The 21,709-nt window shown below is 46.8% G+C and overlaps 1 long non-coding RNA gene across 2 annotated transcripts in view; it reads left to right on the top strand.

The window, feature by feature from the left end:
- The first annotated feature begins 1,803 nt into the window (after positions 1 to 1,803).
- The window catches only part of LOC149126184 (uncharacterized), a 122,330-nt gene continuing 102,424 nt past the window's right edge, over positions 1,804 to 21,709 (top strand). Inside the window, exons 1-2 of one of the 2 annotated variants that reach the window (XR_016235631.1) lie at positions 1,804 to 1,964; positions 2,094 to 2,138. This is a non-coding gene — a long non-coding RNA (uncharacterized LOC149126184). Of the gene's footprint in view, positions 2,139 to 21,709 lie in introns of both variants that reach the window. The other variant, XR_016235630.1, reaches the window with a different exon arrangement.

The raw sequence follows: 21,709 nt of genomic DNA on the forward strand, positions 1-21,709 counted from the left end.
ACAGTGTGGCAACAAGGTTCCAAGAAGAAAGGTAAAAGAATGTGCAGTCTCTTGAGATCCAGCTCAGAACTGGAATGATGCTTCTTCTGCATTCTGTTGGCCAAAAAGTCACAGGACCAGACCACATTCAAGGAAGAGAATTCACTTGGTATAGGGAGGGGTGGAGAGTTGTGATCATGTTTTCAGTCTACCTCATAAGGTGTTAATTCTTTAAATCCAACAACCTCATGGAGCAGCATTAACTTCCATCCCCCTTTCATAGACGAGAAAACTGAGGCTTACAGGGCCTGAGCAACTTTGTTCCAAATCATGTTTTTCGAACACGGCAGAACTAGTATTCAAACTCAGACTTGTTTCTCCTGGAACTTGTTCTCTTAGGTAGGGTTGTAACTCAGGTAGGGTTGACCTTCACATGGAAAAATTCTAGATAGCAGTAGAGAAATCAAGTAAATGTTAACATCCAGCCATTTGAAAGGGTTTGCTATCAAGGAATAGATAGTGCCTGGCTCACTTAGGTGCAGGGCATAGATTTGAGACTGTACCATTTCCTCTCCCACAGCTGCAGAGGCAGCCCCCAACATGTCTGAACATGGTTCTGCTATGAGAGGCAAGAACAACACCTATTCAAATTCCCAAGGACCCTGTGGTTTTCTCCTGACACATATGCTCCCAGATTGTTCTAGATGCTGGTGGTCTGCTCATGAGGAATGCCCTGTAGACAGATTCAAGAATACAGCTCTCAGCTGCAGCCAGGCTGACACCCCACCCCACCCCCACCCTCCAACCCCACCCAGAGAGCAGAGCAGGTGTCCTGAGGAATAGGTGATAAAGAGGGTGGTTGTATCATAGGGAGTGAGTCACTTGCCGTGAGCAGTCACCGGGGCTGGTGGGCCACTGCCTTGCATTGCACAGTCCCAGGGGCCTGAAATTTAGAGAAATGGACACAGATTGTGATGGTGGCTGCACAGACCAAAAAAGATGCTTGATGTGTCTTTAGGATGGCTGTGAGGCCAACAGATTTGTTGATGCAACAGAGTGGAAGGAAGTATCCACCTAGAATCCCAAACCTACCTTGGTCTAGAAAGAGAAGAGACGTTGAGATCCCCAACCCTAGACTCCTCTTTGCTGACTCCAGGCCTGGCAACCTGGGTTTATGGCATTTGAAGTGGTCAAAGGAAGAGTGTTGAGGTCCCAGAAGGCCTGCAGAGCATGGCTTGTGTTCTGCTGTGAAAAAGTTAGGGGGACGAGCAGTAGCCATGCACATGTGTTTCCAGCACTTGGTACCTTGTCTGAATTGAGCAGTGCAATCTGACAAGAATGAGAGGGAAGATTTTTCCTTAGAACAAGTGGTCACTTTCCCAAGACAGTGACTAATGGAGAGCCCAAATCTTTTAGTACAGTTCTCCTTGTCACAGTGAGACTGAAGATTTCCTGGTCAGTGATCACATAACTGATGAGAAGTTAGACTAAGACTTTCCTTCTGCACACATAGATGGAAAAACACTAAGAATTCAAATGTCCCTCCTGGAGAGTGTAGTTGAAATGCCAATGGGCAAATTTAGCAATACTGAGAAGAATGCAGACAGTGCCTATGAATATAAAGTGACCACATCTAGAGGGCTGTGAAGCTGCCCTTAGAAGGGGACAGAGCCGCCTTCCTGTGCTCTGCACCCTCACCCAAGGCATGCCTCCTAGGTTGGAGCCTCTGTTGCCTACCCTCAGCCAGAAATAGCTTTGGAGTGAGTGATTCTTTCATACTTCTTTGCACTCAAACGTAAACAACCCCTTCCCAGCTGTGTGCTTTGAAAAACAAGCTGCCTGAGAATTGTACCAGGGCAGCAAGTGACCCAGACAGGCAACGACTCATTGAAGGTTGATTGTGGACAAGACACATTCATAGAACATGAGGAAATGAAGACAGACTCGGCCTGAGTCAGATTCTCAGACATCAAGTCAGGAGCATGGTGTGTGTGACAGGAACAGAGCACGGAAATGAAATTAGTTCCGAATGAGAGGGAATAGTCTGCGTGCCTTACCAGCCAGGGAGCCTAGAACTGCCTAATTATCAGTGGTGCCTTCTCTTCTTTTCCCAGGAATACCTGCAAGGACAGACTGTTCTCTAAGTTACTGAAAACTCGGTAAGCGTTCCTGTATACTTCTTTAATATGCTGGGATCACAAGTGTTAGTGCTACTCTATTTTTGTCTTACTAACCCTTATTTTGTCCAAAGCCCAAACATTCTAACTTACAAATGTACTAGGAACAAGCCAAATGCCAGACAAGGAGGCCAGCCCTACCATGTCCCACACAGAGCTCCTGTTGACTATAATCAAATTGCTATGTAAGTGTAAGAAGGACAGAGACAGCAGAGTTGCAGGACCCTACGCCTTGGTTGAAGTTGGCAGTGCAAAACTAAAATATGCAGACAAAGGTTCTCCCAGAAAAAGGAGCTTATTTGCCATGAATTTCATTGCAGTCATATGACAGAATCTCTCACTAAAGACAGATGAATGGATGCACTGCTGTGTGTGTTCTCTTCAGTGTAGACAAGAGGAGCTCTGTAGCAATGTGAGTTTGGGAAATGTTGGTTAAGCAGGTCAAATGAGCTTCTTTACTGCAGAAGGTCTCAATATTCTTATCCTCACATATGTTGTGAGTCTTCCAAGAAGGGTGTATGGTATGCAGGACTTCCAAATGGAGGGAAGCCACAGGACTCCTGCTTCCATGGGAAACAACCTGCTATAGTGATTAAGTTCGAGGGTTCTGAGATCAGCCTGGCTGCTTGGAGTCCAAGATCTCCAACCTAAGAGCTGTGTGGCTTAGGAAAAGTTCTTTTTAAGTCTCAGTTTTTTCATCTTATATAAGAGGAGGCTTTAAAATGTTCATGGAAAGGTGGAAGTAAAAGATACACTTATTTGTATGCAAAAATTTAAATTCATGCATCACTTTTTATAATATACACTTTTCATGCACTTTTCAGAGTCCTTGTGTAGGGTTGTGGGAAGTAAGTTAGGTAATTCACTTGAAACACTGCATTTATTATGGGGCCTCAGAGATAATTAAAGCCTAACTAGTCAGCCACGTCCAGCTTCCTGCGGAATGAACACTGCATGGAGTATGCTCTTCAAAATACTGGTCTAGTGTGGATGTTGGAACAGCTGCTGAGCCCTCTGACATCCCCTGGTACCATTAGGAGGATGCTCACACATGTTCTTCCATGGTGGAGAGAAGGACATCCTTTGATCCGGGTGCTGGGTGGGCGTTCTATTATAATGGGACAAGCCAACCTGGGCTGGAGGTAGACATTGTAGGACAGAGGGTGCAGGTGGTGCCGGCATCTGCCCCCACTGGAAACCTGGCTGCCACGGGGCTTGTCAATCAGGAGAGCCTATAAATTCCTTGGTGTTTATTTTTATCTGAGTAACGGCTTCTGTGATTGGCGTCTGCAACCTCTCAGGAAGGGGAGTGGGCAGGGCACATGGGCTGCGCCATGTTGGAATTGTCACTTGACCGCCCTGCCTCTCTGTTCCCTCTGTGGTGAAAGGAAGACGGTGCAGACTTCCCTGCTCAAACTTGAGTGTGAAAGGCAGGCACAAATGAGAAGTGTGTGCAAACACTTTTGAGACAGCCTTGTGTTGTATAAATGCGCAGCAGAAATGTTTATAGCAATAGTGGAAACTTGACCACATCTTGATTTAAAGCTGCTACACTGAGGTGGCTCAAGATTTTTGGTTAATGCTAACATAAGAACATAAAAGCCAGCTGTCAAAATATTATAATTGGTGTCTGTCTACCCCTAAGGGTTTAAATTCTGTGATGATATAAGTTTAAGGGCTTATCTGTGGATTTCTGCCATTCTGTAATACTTCATCCCATGTAAAATTCTATAGTTCTGACTGTTTTGAGAGAACCTCTGGAAAATATTTGTGTATAAACATGGAACCTCAGAGTCTGGCCATTTTAAAATATTTCCAGTCTTTGTACAACATTAGTCCATAGCATGGCCATTTTTAAATATTTCCAATCTTCGTACAATATTAGTCCAGATTTATCCTAAGTTTTAATTCGACCAAGTGAATCAACTGCTATTTAATAAAAATCATAAAGTTTTTATGCCTAGTTTTAGAGATAAATAGACTCTGTAAAAGAAATCATTTACAAAAGTCGAGAAGAAAGCCTGCACTGACTTTAATGAAATTAGAAGTTTAAATTATTGGCAATAGTAATGGTCAAGTCTTGATTGGGAAAGATTTTTCTTCATGGGTTTCTTGAACTTTTAGTAATCTTGGAGGTATTACAAGAATGCTAGGCACTGATTGATGGGTCATTTCTCAGGATTGTTGTGTTAGCAAACTTTTCCTTACTTTAACTAAATTACTTGAGAGAATCATCTTAGGGAGAAAGCAAGCAATTTTTTGGCTCACAGTTTGGAGTTTCATGCTACAAGATGGACTAGTCCCATTGGCTCAAGCATCAGCTAAGGCTGGAGGATGGTAGAGAGACAATCAGATGGTGAGCCAGGAAGCAGAGGGACATAGGGAGCCCACTCTTCTACTCTCTCTGAGGTCCGTCTTTTAATAATGACATCATGTCACTGGGCTGTACTCAAGCAACCTAATCCAATCATTTTCCAAAGACCCCACCTGCAGACATCATAATGAAATGAATGCTCCACCCTAATCAGTCAATCATTAGTCTTTAACATAAGATGTTGGCGTTTAAACGTTTGTGTGAGTTTGAGGAGTTAAATACTGTTTAAACCCTAGCAGTCATGTTGGTAATAAGGGACCTGAAGGGATGGGGGTAAGATCTCACTCCAGGTCAGAGTAGGTGTGCTTACTGCTCGCTGCAAGAGTGGAGGGCTCCCCAAACTTGGTATTTCTTGGATGTGACACAACTCACTTTATGTTAAATATCCATCTGGGACCCATCATGATGGGACTTGGGGGCAAGGGAAACTGGCATATGCATGCTGATGTTCTCACTGTGTGCCCTGCTTTAACTAACCAAGTCTGTACCTCTGATCCCGGGGTCTCATGTCTTCTGCCAGCATCCAGAACCTGCTAACCCATTAGCTTATGAAGAGATAAAGGAGTCCAGACTCTTCACAGGTCTTGATGCTTTTGATGAGTTTGTATTTGCCTCATTCTCATGAAAAATTCCTTATTAAGGAGTCACAGCTATATGGTCTTCTTTGTAGGCTCCTGGCATCTTCATTAGCCAGCAGAGGGAGCCCATTCTAATTAGCTGGATACAAACCAGCTTTCTTTGTGTTGGAGCATCCCATAGACACAATACTTTTGCAGCGTGGTAGCTCTGGGATCCACAAGGAGATAAGGCCTACACGTCCAGGAATGGAGAGTCCCTAATTGCACTTCCAGGAACGAAAAGTCCTTGTCAAAGTCCCCGAGGGTGCCTAAAGGTCAACCAATGAGGATCAGACCAGCCTCAATCTTTAACCCCCATGCCCGCCCTGTATCTATAAAAGGAGCCCTCCCAACCTCTGACGCGCGACTTTCCCGGCCCCCGCTCTGTTGGGACCGGTGAACCTCGCCGGGGAGCGGAATTCCAATAAAAGCTTGTGAATTAATTGATTCATCTGACTGGGAAGATTTGTTACCCGCCAGACACCTTGTACAGCCCACATGCTGCTGGTAACACATGGGAAAGTGTAGGGCATGAAGCAGTAGCATCACTTACCTGGGCTTCTGGACATCAAAGGTAAAGAGGTATCGCATTTCCATGGGGAAGTATCTGGAACTTGCATCACCAATCTGCATCACCAACCCAAAGAAGTCGAAAGAAGTCTCTTTCTTTCTTTCCTTCTTTCTTCCTGCCTTTTTTAGAAAGCTTTTATTTAATAAACATAAATTTCCAAAGTACAACTTTAGGGTTTTTTTAAGATTTATTTTCTTTATTTGAAAGACAGAGTTACAGAGAGAGGTAGAGACAGAGAAAGAGATCTTCCATCCATTGGTTCGCTCCCTAGATGGCCGCAACGGCTCGAGCTGTACTGATCCAAAGCCAGGAGCCAGGAGCTTCTTCCAGGTCTTGCACGCAGGTACATGGACCCAAGGACTTGGACCATCTTCCGCTGCTATCCCAGGCCACAGCAGAGAGCTGGATGGGAAAAGGAGCAGCCGGGACTAGAACTGTCACCCATATGGGATGCCAGCACTTCAGGCCAGGGCGTTAACCCGCTGTGCCACAGCGCCAGCCCCAACTTTTGGATTATAGTGGCTTTTCCCCCCATAACCTCCCTCCCACCCTCAACCATCCCATCTCCCATTCCCTCTCCCATCCCATTCTTCATCAAAATTCATTTTCATTTATCTTTATATACCAAAGATCTACTTAGTATATACTAAGTAAAGATTTTAACACTTTGCACCCACACAGACACACAAAGTATAAAGTACTGTTTGAAAAATAGTTTTACTGTTAATTCTCATAGTACAACTCATAAAGGACAGAGGTCCTACATGGGGAGAAAGTGCATAATGACTCCTGTTGTTGATTTAACGATTCACACTCTTATTTATGACATCAGTGATCACCCGAGGCTCTTGTCATGAGCTGCCAAGGCTATGGAAGCCTTTTGAGTCCACAGATTCTGTCATTATTTAGATAGGGCCATAAGCAAAGTGGAAGTTCTCTCCTCTCTTCAGAGAAAGATACCTACTCCTTTGATAGCCCCTTCTAAGAAGTATTTTCTAAATAAAAAATTATTCTAAAATTGATAGCACTAGATCTTGTGAGAGGAGAGCTCCTGAATATAATAGTTATTTGTCTTTTGAACTCTTGAAATCTTTCTTTTCTTTACACCATATATCTTATTAAGAAATGAAATCCTGAGGTGGCTGGGTGTTTAGGCTTAGCATTTAAGGTGCCACTTGGAACCTTCCCATGGCAGAGTGCCTGGGTTCAATCCCATCTCCATGTACAATTCCAGCTTCCTCATAATGTGCACCCTGGGAGGCAGCAGATAATGGCTTAAGTACTTGAGTCCCTTCCACTCATGTGGGAGACCTGGTTTGAATTCCTGGTTCCTGGTTTCAGCCTCAGTCATGCTCTGGCCATTGCAGGCATTTGAAGAGTGAATCAGCGGATGGCATCTCTCTGTGGCTCTCTAGTAAATAAACGTTAAAAAAAGAAGTGAGTATTAACTGGGAAATTATCTGACATTTATTATGCTTAAAGCTATTTGTAAGTCAAGTGCATGAATGGGCGCACAAATAGGTCTTTTGCGCTTTGCGTTGGCATTTTCATGTTTGTATGTTCATCCGTCAAAGTTGCAGGTGCACGGGGGCAAGTCCTGAGCTGACCGTCTGCCTAGAGCAAGGCTGGTTCCCCTGAACAAGTCTCAGCAACAGTATCTGACAGGCTCAGAACCTCCTGCTTGTTTATACAATAGAGCTCCTCTCCATCATTTTGCCTCTGGGTGGAAGCACAAAACGAACATATTCATTAAAACAAGAAAAAACAGCAATAATTCAAAAATTGCATTTTAAGAATTACCACACAGAATAAGACCAAATTCAATGGTATTAATGATAGGTAGTTATGATGAAAAGTATTTCCATGGTGTTTGTTGTCACTTGAATTTTATCCTGAAATTTAGGAGTTACTTGTGTGGTAGAGGCAGATTATTCCACCTCCAAGTCTGGTTTGCACAGTGATGTGACTTAGGATTTGGGAAGTAGTCTATTTACTTGTGTGTTTGCATTTAATCTTTAACTTTAATTTTTTTTTACTTCCAATGATGTCTATCTTGCTTAGAAACACCTTTGAGAACTTAACTTGTAGAAGAATAAGAGGTAAGAAAAAGCAAAAGGTTGTATTTCAAATATAGTTGATCTTTTTTTAAAGATTTATTTATTTGGTAAAGTTACAGAGAGGGGAAGTGGGAGGGGGGAGAGGGAGAGGGAGAGGTTCTTCCATAGGTTAGTTTATTCCCCAAATGGCTGCCATAGCCGGAGCTCTGCCTAAGATGGGCTGATCAGAAACCAGGAGCCTGGAACTTCTTCCAGGTCTCCCACGTGAGTGCAAGGGCCCAAGGACTTGGGGCATCTTTCACTGCTTTCCCAAGCCATAGCAGACAGCTGGACCAAAAGAGGAACAGCCGAGACTTGAACTGGTGCCCATATGGGATGGTGGCACTGCAGGTGGTGAATTTACCGGCTACCCCACAGCACCCGCCGGCTGCACCAGCCCCAAATATAATTCATCTTTAAGGCAGGCTATGTCCTTGGAAGAAGTTTTGTAAGGAAGTGACATAAGTCAAATCTCATTTTCCCATGCAAACACTGCTATGAGTCTAGGGTTGTTCCCCTAAACAAAGACTTGATGTTTTAAATTTTAAAAGAATTCTTTACATATCATACTGGTTCAACTGCAGATACAGGCTGCTGGGCTTTGGGAGGAACATGCAAATTGGAGAAGGAGGGAAATTCAGAAGTTGACTGCCTCTTGTCTATGATTTAATTTATGCAGGGGCAACATCCTTGAACTGGGGCAGATAAGATGGGAGGATCTCAGGCTGCCCAAGGCCCAGCTGCAGAGTGGGTTGTGTAGCTGCAAAGAAGAGCAATAAGGTTCCATGGTCACTGGGTGACCCAGCGAAGGGCTCAGTCAAGGAGGAGGTGCTGGAGGGGAGGGGCCTCAGTAAGAGGCTCATAACCCCCAGATCAGTGAGTTTGTGAGCCACCCAGAAACCAAAGTGCCTTTGTGGGAACTCTGGGGTCTGAGGAGGTGACTGCAAATCCCTGAGGAGTCTGTGATAGAAGAAGACCCTTTTGAGAAGGCAGAACTGCAGCCCCCCAGGTAGGCCTGCCAACCATAGTCCCTGCTGCAGACCCCAGAAACTGCTGTATTTTCCTGTGGACTTATATAGCCTTGTTTGGAATAGATCCTGCCACCAGCACTGTCTGTCAAACTAAGAGGCCTGAGAGGAGCCACGCCTAGTTATGCTTCCAGGGAGTGTCCTGTGAGTGAGCTCCAGCCCCTCAGCCAGGGTCAGGGAGAGGTACTTGTTTGCCCACTGGAGGGAACGGTGAAGACACACTGTGTTCCCTGTGGCAAGGCTGCTGACTTGTCCCGCCATGGCTCCCAGGGCTGTTCCTCTTGGTCACCATCTGAGCCCGTCCTGTTGCTCACCCAGGGATCAGCCCGAGGGTGCAGTGGGAGCCAGACCTGCCCACGTAATGGAAATACGACTTTTCAGTATTTATGGGATACAGTTCTAAGTGTGGAGTTCATAACAATCAGTGCCTACATTAAAAAAAAAAAGCTCCCCAGGAAACAATCTAACTTTACACTTCAAGGAACCAGAAGAAGAACAAGCTAAGACTGAAGTTAAGAGAAAGAAGGAACTCATAAAGGTTGGAGCAGAATTAATGAAACAGAGGCTAGAAAGACAGTTGAAAACAGTAAGGAAATAAACTATGCATTTTATTTTGTAAAGATCAACAAAATGGACAAACCTAGGCTGGGCTAAACAAGCAAGAATACTCAAATGCATAAAATCAGCAATGAAAGAAGAGACATTGCAATTAATCTCACAGAAGTACCAAGTGTCATAAGAAACTACCATGAACAGCTGTGTACCAACAATTTAGATACATTCCTAAAAACATATAACTTACCAATACTGAATCTTGAAGAAATAGAAAATAAAACACCAATAATGAGTAAATGGTTTGAAGCAGTGGTCAAAATCCCCCCCCCCCCCCAAAAAAAAAAAACCCAGGAAAAAAATGGATGGATTTGCTGGATAGTTCTATGAAACACTTAAATTAGCACCAATGCCAATCCTTCTCAAAATCTTCCAGAAATTGAAGAAGAGGAAACACGTCTAAGCTCACCTTATGTGGCCAGCATTACCTTGAAACTAAAGCTACATAAGAACACCATCAGAGGCCGGCGCCGCGGCTCACTAGGCTAATCCTCCGCCTAGCGGCGCCGGCACACCGGGTTCTAGTCCCGGTCGGGGCGCCGGATTCTGTCCCGGTTGCCCCTCTTCCAGGCCAGCCCTCTGCTGTGGCCAGGGAGTGCAGTGGAGGATGGCCCAGGTGCTTGGGCCCTGCACCCCATGGGAGACCAGGAAAAGCACCTGGCTCCTGGCTCCTGCCATCGGATCAGCGCGGTGCGCCGGCCGCAGCGCACCGGCCGCGGCGGCCATTGGAGGGTGAACCAACGGCAAAGGAAGACCTTTCTCTCTGTCTCTCTCTCTCTCACTATCCACTCTGCCTGTCAAAAAAAAAAAAAAAAAAAAAAAAAAAAAAAAAAAAAAAAAACACCATCAGAAAGGAAAATCATAGAAACATATTCCTGATGAACATAGGTGGAAAAATTCTCAGCAAAATACAAGCAAACCAAATTCAACAGCACATTAAAGGATCATATACCATAGTTAAGTGGGATCTATCCTTGGGGGTACAAGGATTGTTCAACACATACAAATCAATAAATGTGATGTATCACATTAACAGAATAAAGGTTAAAAAATCAGATGGCCATCTCAATAGATGTCAAACAAGCATTTGACCAAACTGAGCATCCATTTGTGATTAAAACTCTTCAATAAATTAGGTTCAGAAGGAGGTCACCATGACATAGTAAAGGCCATATATGACAAGCCCCCAGAAAGTATATTCAGTGATATGAATTCCATATTATTTTCTCAAAGATTTTCCTCTAAGATCAGGAGCAAGATAAGGATATACACTCTGACCATTTCTTTTCATCTTAGTATTGGAAATTCCTTCCCGAGGATACAAAGTCAGCATACAAAATTGGTAGCATTTCTATACACTGACAATGTCTATGCAAAAAAATTAATCAAACAATCCCGATTACAATAGCAGAAAAATAATAAAATATTTTGGAGTAAATTTAACTAATGGTTAAATATATGTGTGATGAAAACTATAAAACACAATGAAAGAAAGTGACGAGGATATAAGTAAATGGAAAAGCCTCCTGAGTTCATGAACTGGGAGAATTAGAATTGTCACGTTGCCCATACTTGCACAACCAAAATACACAGATTCAAGGCAATCCCTATTAAAATTCCAAAATCATTTTTCAGAGAAGTAGATAAAATTCTAAAATGTACATGGAATCATGAAAGATCATGAATTGACAAAGAACTCTTGAGCAAAAGAGCAAAGCTGAAGGCCTCATACTTCCTAATTTCAAACTATATTACAAAGATATAGTAACCATACAAGTAATCAGTATGATATTAGCATAAAAACAAACTATCGGCCAATGGAACAGAACTGAGACCAACAAATAAATTCTTGTGGATGTGATCTGTGGGGAGCAACTCGGACTAGACTGTTACTGGAATTAAGACTTATTCTATGCATCTGCTCTCCCACAATATGGCGCTGGGAGAGGAGGAAATAGCTTCTACACAGCTGCCTCCAGTTCAACCAATAAACAGCAGGACCTGCTCCTGATTGGAGGAGAGCAGCGTACTCGGCATGTGGGTAGCAGAGTTGGGATTGGTGGAAGAGGACTATAAAGGAGGAGAGAGACAACATGCACCGGGAACATCTATCTGAAGGAACACCTGTGCAGCCCCCGAGAGAGCCGGCCGGCGGTGTGCCGCTCCCCCGCGGAAGTGGGGAAAGTGGCAGGGGGAACCGCCCTTCCACGGAGGTGGAAGGGTCGGTAGCCAACCCGGGAAGAACCAGCAGCAAACCCGGGAAGGGCCGAGCAGACGAAAGAACAACGCAGGGTCCTGTGTCGTTCCTCCACGAAGAGGGGGAGTGACAGTGATCAACTAGTTTTTGAAGAAAAAAACACCAAGAATATACAAAGAGAAAATTATGTTGGGAATCCCATATACAAACATGCAAAAGAACAAAATTGGACTGTTTTTTCACATCATAAACAAAAACAATTCAAAATGGTTGAAAGGATTAAATGTAAGACCTGAAACTCTTAAATTCCTAGGGGAAAAAAAAACCCTACAGAGTAAACTATGTGACTTTGGCCTTGGCAATTATGTCACCAAAATCATAGATGACAATGGAAAAAATAAATAAGTGAAATTATATCAAGCTATAAAGCTTCTGCACAGCAAAGAGAACAAGAGCCTAGGGTGATTACTGATGCCATAAACAAGAGTGTCAATTTGTTAAGTCAACAACAGGAGTCACTGTGCACTTACTTCTCATGTAGGATCTCTGTCCTTAGTGTGCTTTACATTGTGATTTAATGCTATAACTAGTACTCAAACAGTATTTTTCACTTTATGTTTCTGTGTGGGAGCAAACTGTTGAAATCTTTACTTAATGTATGCTAAACTGACCTTCTGTATATAAAGAGAATCGAAAATTAATCTTGATGTGAATGGAAGGAGAGAGGGAATGGGAAAGGGGAGGGTTGCGGGTGGGAGGGATGTTATGGCAGGGAACCCATTGTAATCCATAAGCTGTACTTTGGAAATTTATATTCATTAAAAAAAAGGGAAAGACAACCCATAGGATGGGAAAAATATTTGCAAGTCATATATGATAGAGAGTTAATACCCAAAATATATAAATAGCAACCATACATCTCAGTAGTGAAAAAAGAAAAGAAATAACCTAGTTTGAAAATGGGCAGAAGACATGCATATCCCTTTCTTCCAAGGAGACACACAAATAGGTGATGGTTATATGAAAGAGTGCTCAACAGTATTAATCATTAGGGAAAATCAAATTCACACCAATTAGAAAGGATATTACCAAAAAGGAGAAAGATAACAAGTGTTGGTGAGGATACAGAGAAAAGAATCGCTTGTACATTATTAGTGAGAATTTAAATTGGTACAGTTATGGAAGACAGTGTGGGGATTCTTCAAAAACAAAAAAATAGAACTACGATATATGATCAGGAAAGTGCCGCTTCTGGGAATTTATCCAAAGGGCATAAAATCTGTATGCTGAGTAGATATTTGCAATCCTATGTTTGTTGTAGCATTGGTTATAATAACCATACATGGAAACAACCTAAGTGTCTGTCAGTGGACAGCCAGGTAAAGAAGATGTGGAATGGATATGTAACACACCCACAGAAAGGAGGAAATCCTGCCATTTTCAGCAACATGGATGAACCTGCAAGTCATTATGCTAAGAGTGGCAACTTGGATTAGTTTAGTGATATTGAAGGGGAAACACTGACTGATCTCACATATTTATAAAGAAGTAGAACTCATAGAGAGTGGGATGGTAGTTATGAGGGGTCGGGCTGGGGGTGATGGGGAGATGTTGGTCAAAGTACATAATCTATGCATTAGAAAATGTGCAAATTCTGGGGTGGGGGGTCTAACACTCATCATAATGACTGTAGTTACTGCTGTATTGTATTCTTGATATTTGCTAACAGAGTGTATCTTAAATATTGTTAATAGACCATCACACAAAAGGTACCTATGTAAAGTGATAGATACATCAATCAGCTAGACTATAGCAATTATTTCACAAAGTATTCATATATTGGATAATTGTATACCTTAAATAAACACACATTTTATTTGTCAGTTATACCTCCATAAAGCTAGAAGAAAAGAGGCATTACTGACAGGTGCAGGAAGGCTGCTGCTGGTTTTAAGAGCCCCCAGAGGGTCCGGGCAGCTCCAGCTGCCAGAGAAGGCAGAGGGTCAGCATCCCTGGGGTTTGTGCCTGAGCACTGTTGACTGGGCTGCTTGAGGAGAAGGAAGCATTCTTCGAACACCTAGGAGTTACGAGACTTCCAGTGCTGTACCAGCCATTCTTTCCCTTGGGTAGGAGGGGTGGTGGCGGGTCTGGACTTCCAATGTGGTTGCAGCTGGCTAAGCCCAACCAGTATCTTCAGCTGGAGCTGAGTACTCCTGTCACGTACTACTGATGAGCCTGTTCATGGTATTTGCTATCAACATTGCTTCTCTTCACCACTTTTCCCAACAATTTCTGACATTTTCCTCTCTTCTTATTTTTGTGTAAACTGCCCCTCCCCCCCCAAATTATGGTTCCTTGGAAACTGAAATTGGATATGAGAAATCTGGCTTTTGTATTTTGTCCCCAGCGACTTCCCATGGAAAGCTACACATATGGGAAATCTTCAAAATGGTCATGCAAAAATGCATTTTATAAAAAGAACTATGCATGGATTTCCCATTTTTATGTTTTGCTTCTCCTGTAATGCTGGTTTTTCCTGAACCTTCTGATACACCCTTGTGGTGTTGGGACATTCAGAAAAACAGAGGTGAGAGTGAGATTGTGATTTTCACGCAGGCCACACTGTCTGGGTGGGAGGGAGCATTGTTTCCACCCCCGCACCAGACAGGCAGTCTACACACCGTGGCAAGTCTGGAGCTCAGGTTTGGAGCTTTGAAGCGGGACGTGGGTCTGTCCAGTGGCACTGGGGCCCACTGGCCATGTCGAGCAGTGCTGGGGAGGGTCCAGTGGAGCCCTCCCTATGGCCCAGCCGCCGGGACGGCGCTGACCCGCGATCGCCACACCAGGCACCACAGAGTCCTATTCATAAGCTCGTGTTTTTGGAAGAAAGGTCCAGAGCCTCTAAAAATGAGCAGTGAGACAGTGACATCATAATGGTATTTATTATTTCAGGTTAGACTGGCACCTACTAAATCATTAGGGCCACAGGTAGGTTTTTCCACTGCAGGGAAGTCGTCTTTTTTCCCTCTAAAGCTGGATTACTTGGGAGGCGTGAAGCACGCACGCCCCCTCGGAGCCGCTGTGGCTGACATAAAGGCCTGAGTGACTCCCGTTTCATTTGATTTTCACACATTCCCCACCCCAGAAGTTGAGTGGATTAAGTTTTATAGGGCACAGACTGGGTCAGGCTCACACGCCGGCGCTGCTGGCTGCCACCTCTGCGGTGTGATCCTGGACGGAGGAACATCTCAGGACATCCTGCCCCCAAATGCACCTTTGGGGCCGGGAGTCCTTGTGTTGCTGAAATCTTTATTTAGGCTCAGGCTCTCAAGGGCCCTATGGATACTTGCTGTCAATTTATTTGAGGCACCCAGCAAGTAAAATCCTGAGTGTTTTATCAGACTAGTTTATCACATTGCCCTGAGGTGGAACGGTCTGAGAGGAGGGCACTGGTTAATCTGGGTAGAGGATGAGGCATATGGAAAAGCTCTGGTGAATGGGGCTCTGCCCAGGGCTGTCCGGTGTGGTTCCTGCTGGGGATTTCTGTGCACACGCACACATGGACATGCATGCATATGTGCACAGGCACACAGGTGCTACAATACATGTGCACACATGAGAATGTATACTTGTGTGTGGTTGTGTGTGTGTGTGTGTGTGTACAGACTGGTTGAGGTGGGAGTGGGTGTTAGAGGAAAGGCATGCCAGGTTACAGAATATTTGGGATGTATGGTAGGACTTAAGGAATAAAAACATATATTTGTACGGGTATTTATTTATTCATTCCATATTTACTATGTTAACTTCAACCTAAGCGAAGTTTTAAAGACAAGCTGGAGAGTTGGGCAGTGGTTCAGAGTCATCTCCACACTCACCTGACAACCCAGGTTGTATTTCAGGTGTGGGGCTGGGGCACTTGGGGCACCTTGGTTTTCCCCTGTGGAGTGGAGGCTTGGCAAGGGGAATGCCAGGGAAACAGCTCTCTGTGAGTCAGCCCCAGGCCTGTCTGGGGGAGCGCAGGCTTTCTTGTTCCTGGAGGCTGTGGTTTTCCCTGCATTCAGTTTCTTTCCCTGTCTCAAAGCAGCTGCATCATTAAACTCACCTGGCGCCCGAACAGAAGGATAAATCTTTGCTGAGATTAATGATAATGCACTTAAATTTACATAACACGTCAAGGCCAGAAGGATCCCAAAGCATGGTGTCAACCTCCTAGGAGGGCTGAGACACAGCAGGCTTCTTGGAGGCCTCCCAGAGCTGGGCAGGTGGATCAGGAAGGCGGGTCGGCTTGGGCTTGCTAATCCTGGTGGCTACAGCAACGTTGACTTCACGCTGGAGGGTCAAGCACAAACTACTCCACAGTGTTTTGGATAGTGGTGAAGGTTTTGTAACGCTCCAGCTCAGCACTTGGAACAAAGTGCTTTCCTTCCACGTTGCACGTAAGGGTTGTAAGCCGGTGATGTTGAGGCCCCTGCGCCCCCCAGCAGGTGTGCTCGGGGTGGACCGCAGCCAGCACAGGTGTTCTCTGGATCCCTGATGAGCTGCTGCACAGCCACAGGCAGCAGGGTTGCTGGAGAGATGGAGAGGACCATGCCTAAGACCCTCTGTTGCTGCTCCGCTTCAGGCACACGGCCTTTTGCTGTTCCCCCAAATCACTGAGCTCCTCCTCCCAGGGAATGCCACTAGAATTGTTTTTGCCCCAGCGCTGACTCCTGCAGATCATGCTGGTCTCACTGGCCTGAGTTAGTGTGGGAGGGTGGATGTCCCTGACCTTAGCTGCATTCATTTTCATCAAAGCATGTGCCTAGCTGAAATCCTATTTGTAGGCATGTATCGTTTATTGCATCTCACGTGAGCTGCATGTGTGGGGGGCTGTGGCTTTGTTTCCTGCCGTGTCCTTGGTGCCCAGGAAGTGCTCAAGGTCATGCTGTGGATGAGGGATTGTGCGTAAGATGCTTGCAGCCCTTATCTGTTTCTCCCCTAGGCTGGAGACCTGGGTGCAGTTTGGGAGGTTCCTCATGCTGGCATTTTGGGGATAGCATCCAGAGTGCGTCCAGACGGCACGTGGTTGAGGGGCTTATGTCCAGTTGATCTTGTGCTTGAGATTGAAGCTTTCCTTTTCTTTTTCCTGCTCAGTAGGGGCTTTCAAGTGTGCTGGGCCGGCATTGTGGCACAATGCGTTAAACCACCGCTTGGCGGTGCTGGTGTCCCCTATCGGAGCACTGGTCCTAGCTGCTCTGCTTCTGATCCAGCTCTTGCTAATGTGCCTGGGAAAGTGGAGGATGACTCAGCTGCTTGGGGCCCTGCTACCCCTGTGGGAGACCTGGGTAGAGCTCCGGGCTCCTTGCTGCGACCTGCATCAGCCCTAGTGATTGTGGCCATTAGGGGAGTGAATCAGTGGATTGAGTTTCTCTTTGTCTCTCCTCTCTCTGCCTTTCAAACAAATAAAATAAATCTCAAGAAAAAGGAAAGTGAAGAGTCAGCTGGACCGGGGAACTGTATGGGTTGACAATCTTTGGTACCTGCTACCCCACAGGGAGGCAGAAGGGCATCTATGCTGGACAGTGTCCATCCCTGCCTCCAGGAACTCAGGACACGCAAGCTGAGGATGCGGTCTAACCGGTGCAGGGCAGGTGGAGGGTCTCGGGGGAGACAGCGAGAAGAGCTGGTGGAGTCAGAGCCTGTTGGCCTGGAGAGGAGAGGAGCCGTCAGTGCCTGCAGTGAGAGCCTGCCGAGAGCTCCACGCCCTGCGCGGGGCGATGAGCTCACTGGCTACGCAGGACCAGACCGGGCCAGAACTCATAAGGAGACCTCCCAGGAAAACCAGGGGCCTGCCGGGATTGATGCTGGTGACTCATTCTGCAGCAAGTCTTTCGTCTGAGTCATCTCTGAATCAGTGTTCCAGGACAGCCGTGTGTGTGTGTGTGTGTGTGTGTGTGCGTGCGCGTGCATGCGTGCACGTGGAGTCAGCCTCTGTGAATAGCTCTGTCTTCAGTATAGGAGAGCCCTGGGTCCCTCATATCCCTGGGGACTCAGGCAGGTGCCATCTTCTGGGGTCCGAGCTGTGACCCTTCCCTGAGGTGCCCTCTGGAGCTCCCTCCCATATGCCAAGATGCTGCTGCCCTTGTGACATCCTGGGGAAGTGCACAGGCAGATGTTTCTCAGCTCTGGGAGGCCCTTCAGAGCTCAGTGGCCAAGGGCCCCGGGCTGCTGCCCATTCTTGTATAAAAGCACCTCTTAGCAAACCAAAGGAGCCAGGTCCCCCAGGACAGGGCAGGTCCAGGCTGGCAGCTGTCCACAGAAGGAGAACACACTGGGCCAGGGCTCCCCAGCTCACCTGGGGAGGGCAGGCAGAGGGAAGCACCCAGCTGAGGTCACTGTGTGACTGCCGCCCTGAAGCACCCCTTTATGTCCTGTACTAGTTTTGTCCTGCCAGTCCCGGATCTGAGCTGGGCACACTGTTCGAGCACATCCTGTCTGTCTTAATTATTTTGGGCAAAGTGATGATGGTTCCCGTAGGAGAGCACTCCGTGCCTTCTAATCAAGAGGCTCTCTGCTCTGGGCATAGCTGCTATGCCTTTCATCCTGCCCTGCTGAGTGGCTCCCGGGGTGGGCTGGGTGTGTGTGTGTGTTTACAGGGCTTGCCTGGCAGTGCGTGGCCCCACAGCCTGCTCACCAGGCCTTTCTCAGCATCAGGTGCCTGGCTGGGAGCGGGGAGGGGCCATCCGAGACCCATGGGATGGAGACTTTTGTCTCTTCTCTCAGATCCCCTCAGGGAGGCTTCCGAATGGAAAGCTCTGCTCCTGGCTTCAGTGAGACAGATTTCCCCGAGTTATTTTTGTCTCCTTTTTTCCTCCTTTAAGAAAGATTCTGAATCTTTGAAATAGTCTGGGGCATGCTCGTGACCCGTAGGATTGTAACTCAGCCTCGCAGGCCTGTGAGTTTGAGAACTATTGCAAAGAAGAGTTCTCAGTAGCTGATTGGGGCAGCCCAGGGATGTGTGTCAGGTGCTCACAGCGACTCTTTTTCTTTGTACGAGACCCCGACAATGTTCAGAACCGAGGCTGAGAGCACTCAGCTTTGGAACCCCGTCTGTATCACGCACAGATAGGCCAATACATGGGTGCAAGTGCAAGCCACGCCTGCCACATTACTTCCTTGTGTATGCATGTAGGGATTTTACAATTCTTTGCACATTTTTTCCTCTGACTTTAACACGTCAAATATGCATGAGGCACATTCATGAGTGGGTAGAGTAAAAGAAATGAGTTTTCTACATTTCTTGAATTTTGTATGTTTGGATTACAAACTATGTGATGAATCAAGAATTCTGCCTGTGGTAACTGGGCAAATGTATTTAAGCTTTCTGGCACACCCAAGTTATAAATCTCTCTGGAAACACAGACTGCATGAAGACTTGCACTAACGGTTCCAATTCTATTTCTGCGTTTTTATTCAATATTGTGACTTTGTCAGGCTGAAGGTACACCCTCCCATGCTATCTATGCCAGATTCCTGGAAGCTGGAACTGCACTGGAACATGTTGGCCAGTACAGGGAGGAGTTCCACAAATTACAAAACGCAATGCTTGTCATCTGAGAAAAATGAAGTGCTCCCGACCTGATGACTGATGGCTAATCATCCCCTCTGCGTGCTTTATTAGCGGCTTCATGCTTCCTGTGTGGCTCCTCTGACTTGACCGTGCCTTCTGATTCTCACCCCTCCGCCCCGCTGCCGGGCTGACACCCACCTGCTTAGCAGAAGGTTTGCTGCTCGCGGCCAAGCTGTTTTGGCAGGCAAGGAGCTGGAGAAAAATGCCAAACCAAACCAGGTTTTCTGCATGAAAAACAAAAGCAAGGTGCATGCAGGACCTATCAGAGCCCCTTTCTTAATACTGTGTGGAAATTTCTAGTCTACTGGGGCTACACGTGGCACACATTCTAAATTTCTTCCCTTCTCCGCCGCTTGTACGTGAAAAATTGTGTATTTATAAAGTTAGATGCCACCTGGAGCCACTAGATGTCGCTGCCCTCAACCTGTTCTGCACGCGGCGCTGCGGAGCCGCTTCCTGAGATCCTCAGGTTGAAAGGAAGGTGAACCGATCGTCGAAGGGAGCGCCATTCCCGCGCCAGTCGCGCCCGCTAGGCCGGGCAGGGTGCACGGAGTGGGACAGAGAGTCCTGGGGCGCTCACGGGCCACCTGCCCGCACGTGCCCACCACGTCTGCCTACCAGTTTCCACTTTGCAGGAAAGGAAACGGAGAGGGAAAGTCAGCTATAGGCGCAGGAACAGCACGTCCGCATCAGCTCGGGGACCCTGGCTCCTGGGAGGGGCTGCTCGCTGGTTCCGGATTGGGGAAACCGGGACAGGGACCCGAGGACAGGTTCTGGTGGAGCCGGGTTGCTATGGGGTTCATAACTAATGCTACACAATTGTGGGAGGTGCACGGCCTACGGGGTAAGCCTCCATCGCGAGCAGAAACATCTGGGAGGGCCCCGCCTTTGAGAACGTGCCCGTTGCGGGGCACAGGTGATGCCTCAGGAAGGGGGCGTGGTGTGGCTGGCGTCTGACCCGGGGCTTTTTCTTAACTATTTTCTTAGCTACCTCTTAACTAAATTCTCCCTCTTCTTGCAACGTTCCAGTTGTAATATTCATTCCTATTGGGTATGAACAAACCCATCGACACTGCATGCCGGAAATGACCATTTGTGCAGGAGACAGCGAGCTAAATTATCCATCTATTACCATTGAGCCACAGTGAGAAGGCGCAGAAACCCGAGGGCGTCTGGAAACGAGCGGAGCAGTAAAGCAGCAGGCGCTGCGTTTTATTTGTGCAGTTAGGTTCAAGAACATTCGTCGAGGGTGGGGGCAGACGGTCTCTGTGGTTGGGATCTGAGATCATGGATTTCCTTTCTGAATTCAGGATGAGGAGAAGCCTGCCAGCGGCCTGCAGCGTCCACTGAGCGCTTCTCTCTCTCTCTCTCTCTCTCTCTCTCTCTCTCTCTCTCTCCTTTTTGTTAAGGAAGGCAATGGTCACCGTCTCCCACCAGCCAGGCTGGAGATAGCGAGGTGCCCGGGTGATTGGAGATTCTTTTTACCCTGGGCATATTTGGATGGATGCTTGTTTTTCTGTTTCTACTTGAAGGAATTAGCTGGATGACAGGATTCGCAGGTTTTGTCTGTACTCAGTGTTGGGCTGTGGCTAAGAGGGTTTCCAGGTGGGCAGAGAGAGAGGTAGACAGGAGCTGGGGGTCTCAGCCTGGGGCAACATCGCTGGAATGCAGAGAGCTGTGTGGTTCCTAAGTGGGGGAGCGATCAGCAGAGGAAAAGGCAGGTGACACGGGGGCCTCATATATGATTCTCAAATCGAATCCGGGCTTCTTCGGCTGGGACACATCAGAGAACTCCCAGCCCCAGAGGAGAGGACCCCCTGGCGGGGAGGGGCACAGAATTGGTGAGAGAAGACAGTAGTGCAGTGGGCCAGGTGAGAAGTGCCAAGGAAAAAGAGGAAGGTGTGTGTGTGTGTGTGTGTGTGTGTGTGTTTAGTCCCAGGTAGAGAGTGACATTGCAGCAAATGTGTGGCGCCTGTGAGGGGTCGTCCCAGGGAAGGCAGGGGACAGCATTCAGGTGGCACGTCCTGAGGCAGGATTATGCTGGTGTGACCGACGCGTATGGCTGGGGAGTGAATGAGCAGGGAGAGCACCGACGTGGGCCAGATCCTGGTGGGGAGGGGTTTGTAGTCAGTGGGACACTTGGGCTGCACTCAGGGAGAGACGGGGCTGAGCACAGGACGGCCAGCCTCTGACTCCCGTTTTGATAGAGGAGCCAAGGCTGCTTAGAGAAGCCTGGCAAGGAGGTGATGGCAGTGGTAGAGGTGAGAGATCATGGTGGTTAAGCCTGGGAGACACAGGGTCAGCACTGAAATGTGGTTAGTTTCTGGACATATTTGGATTACACAGTCCAAACCAGGCCTGCAGGAACCAGTTCAGGAAGGCAGGTTGTGAAATACTTAGGGACTCTGTCATCTGGTGGTTAAGCTATCGGAGGCTTGAAATTAGCCAT

The sequence above is a fragment of the Oryctolagus cuniculus genome, chromosome 6, assembly GCF_051225735.1.
Source record: "Oryctolagus cuniculus isolate XC-2025 breed Fujian yellow rabbit chromosome 6, ASM5122573v1, whole genome shotgun sequence".
Taxonomy (NCBI): domain Eukaryota; kingdom Metazoa; phylum Chordata; class Mammalia; order Lagomorpha; family Leporidae; genus Oryctolagus; species Oryctolagus cuniculus.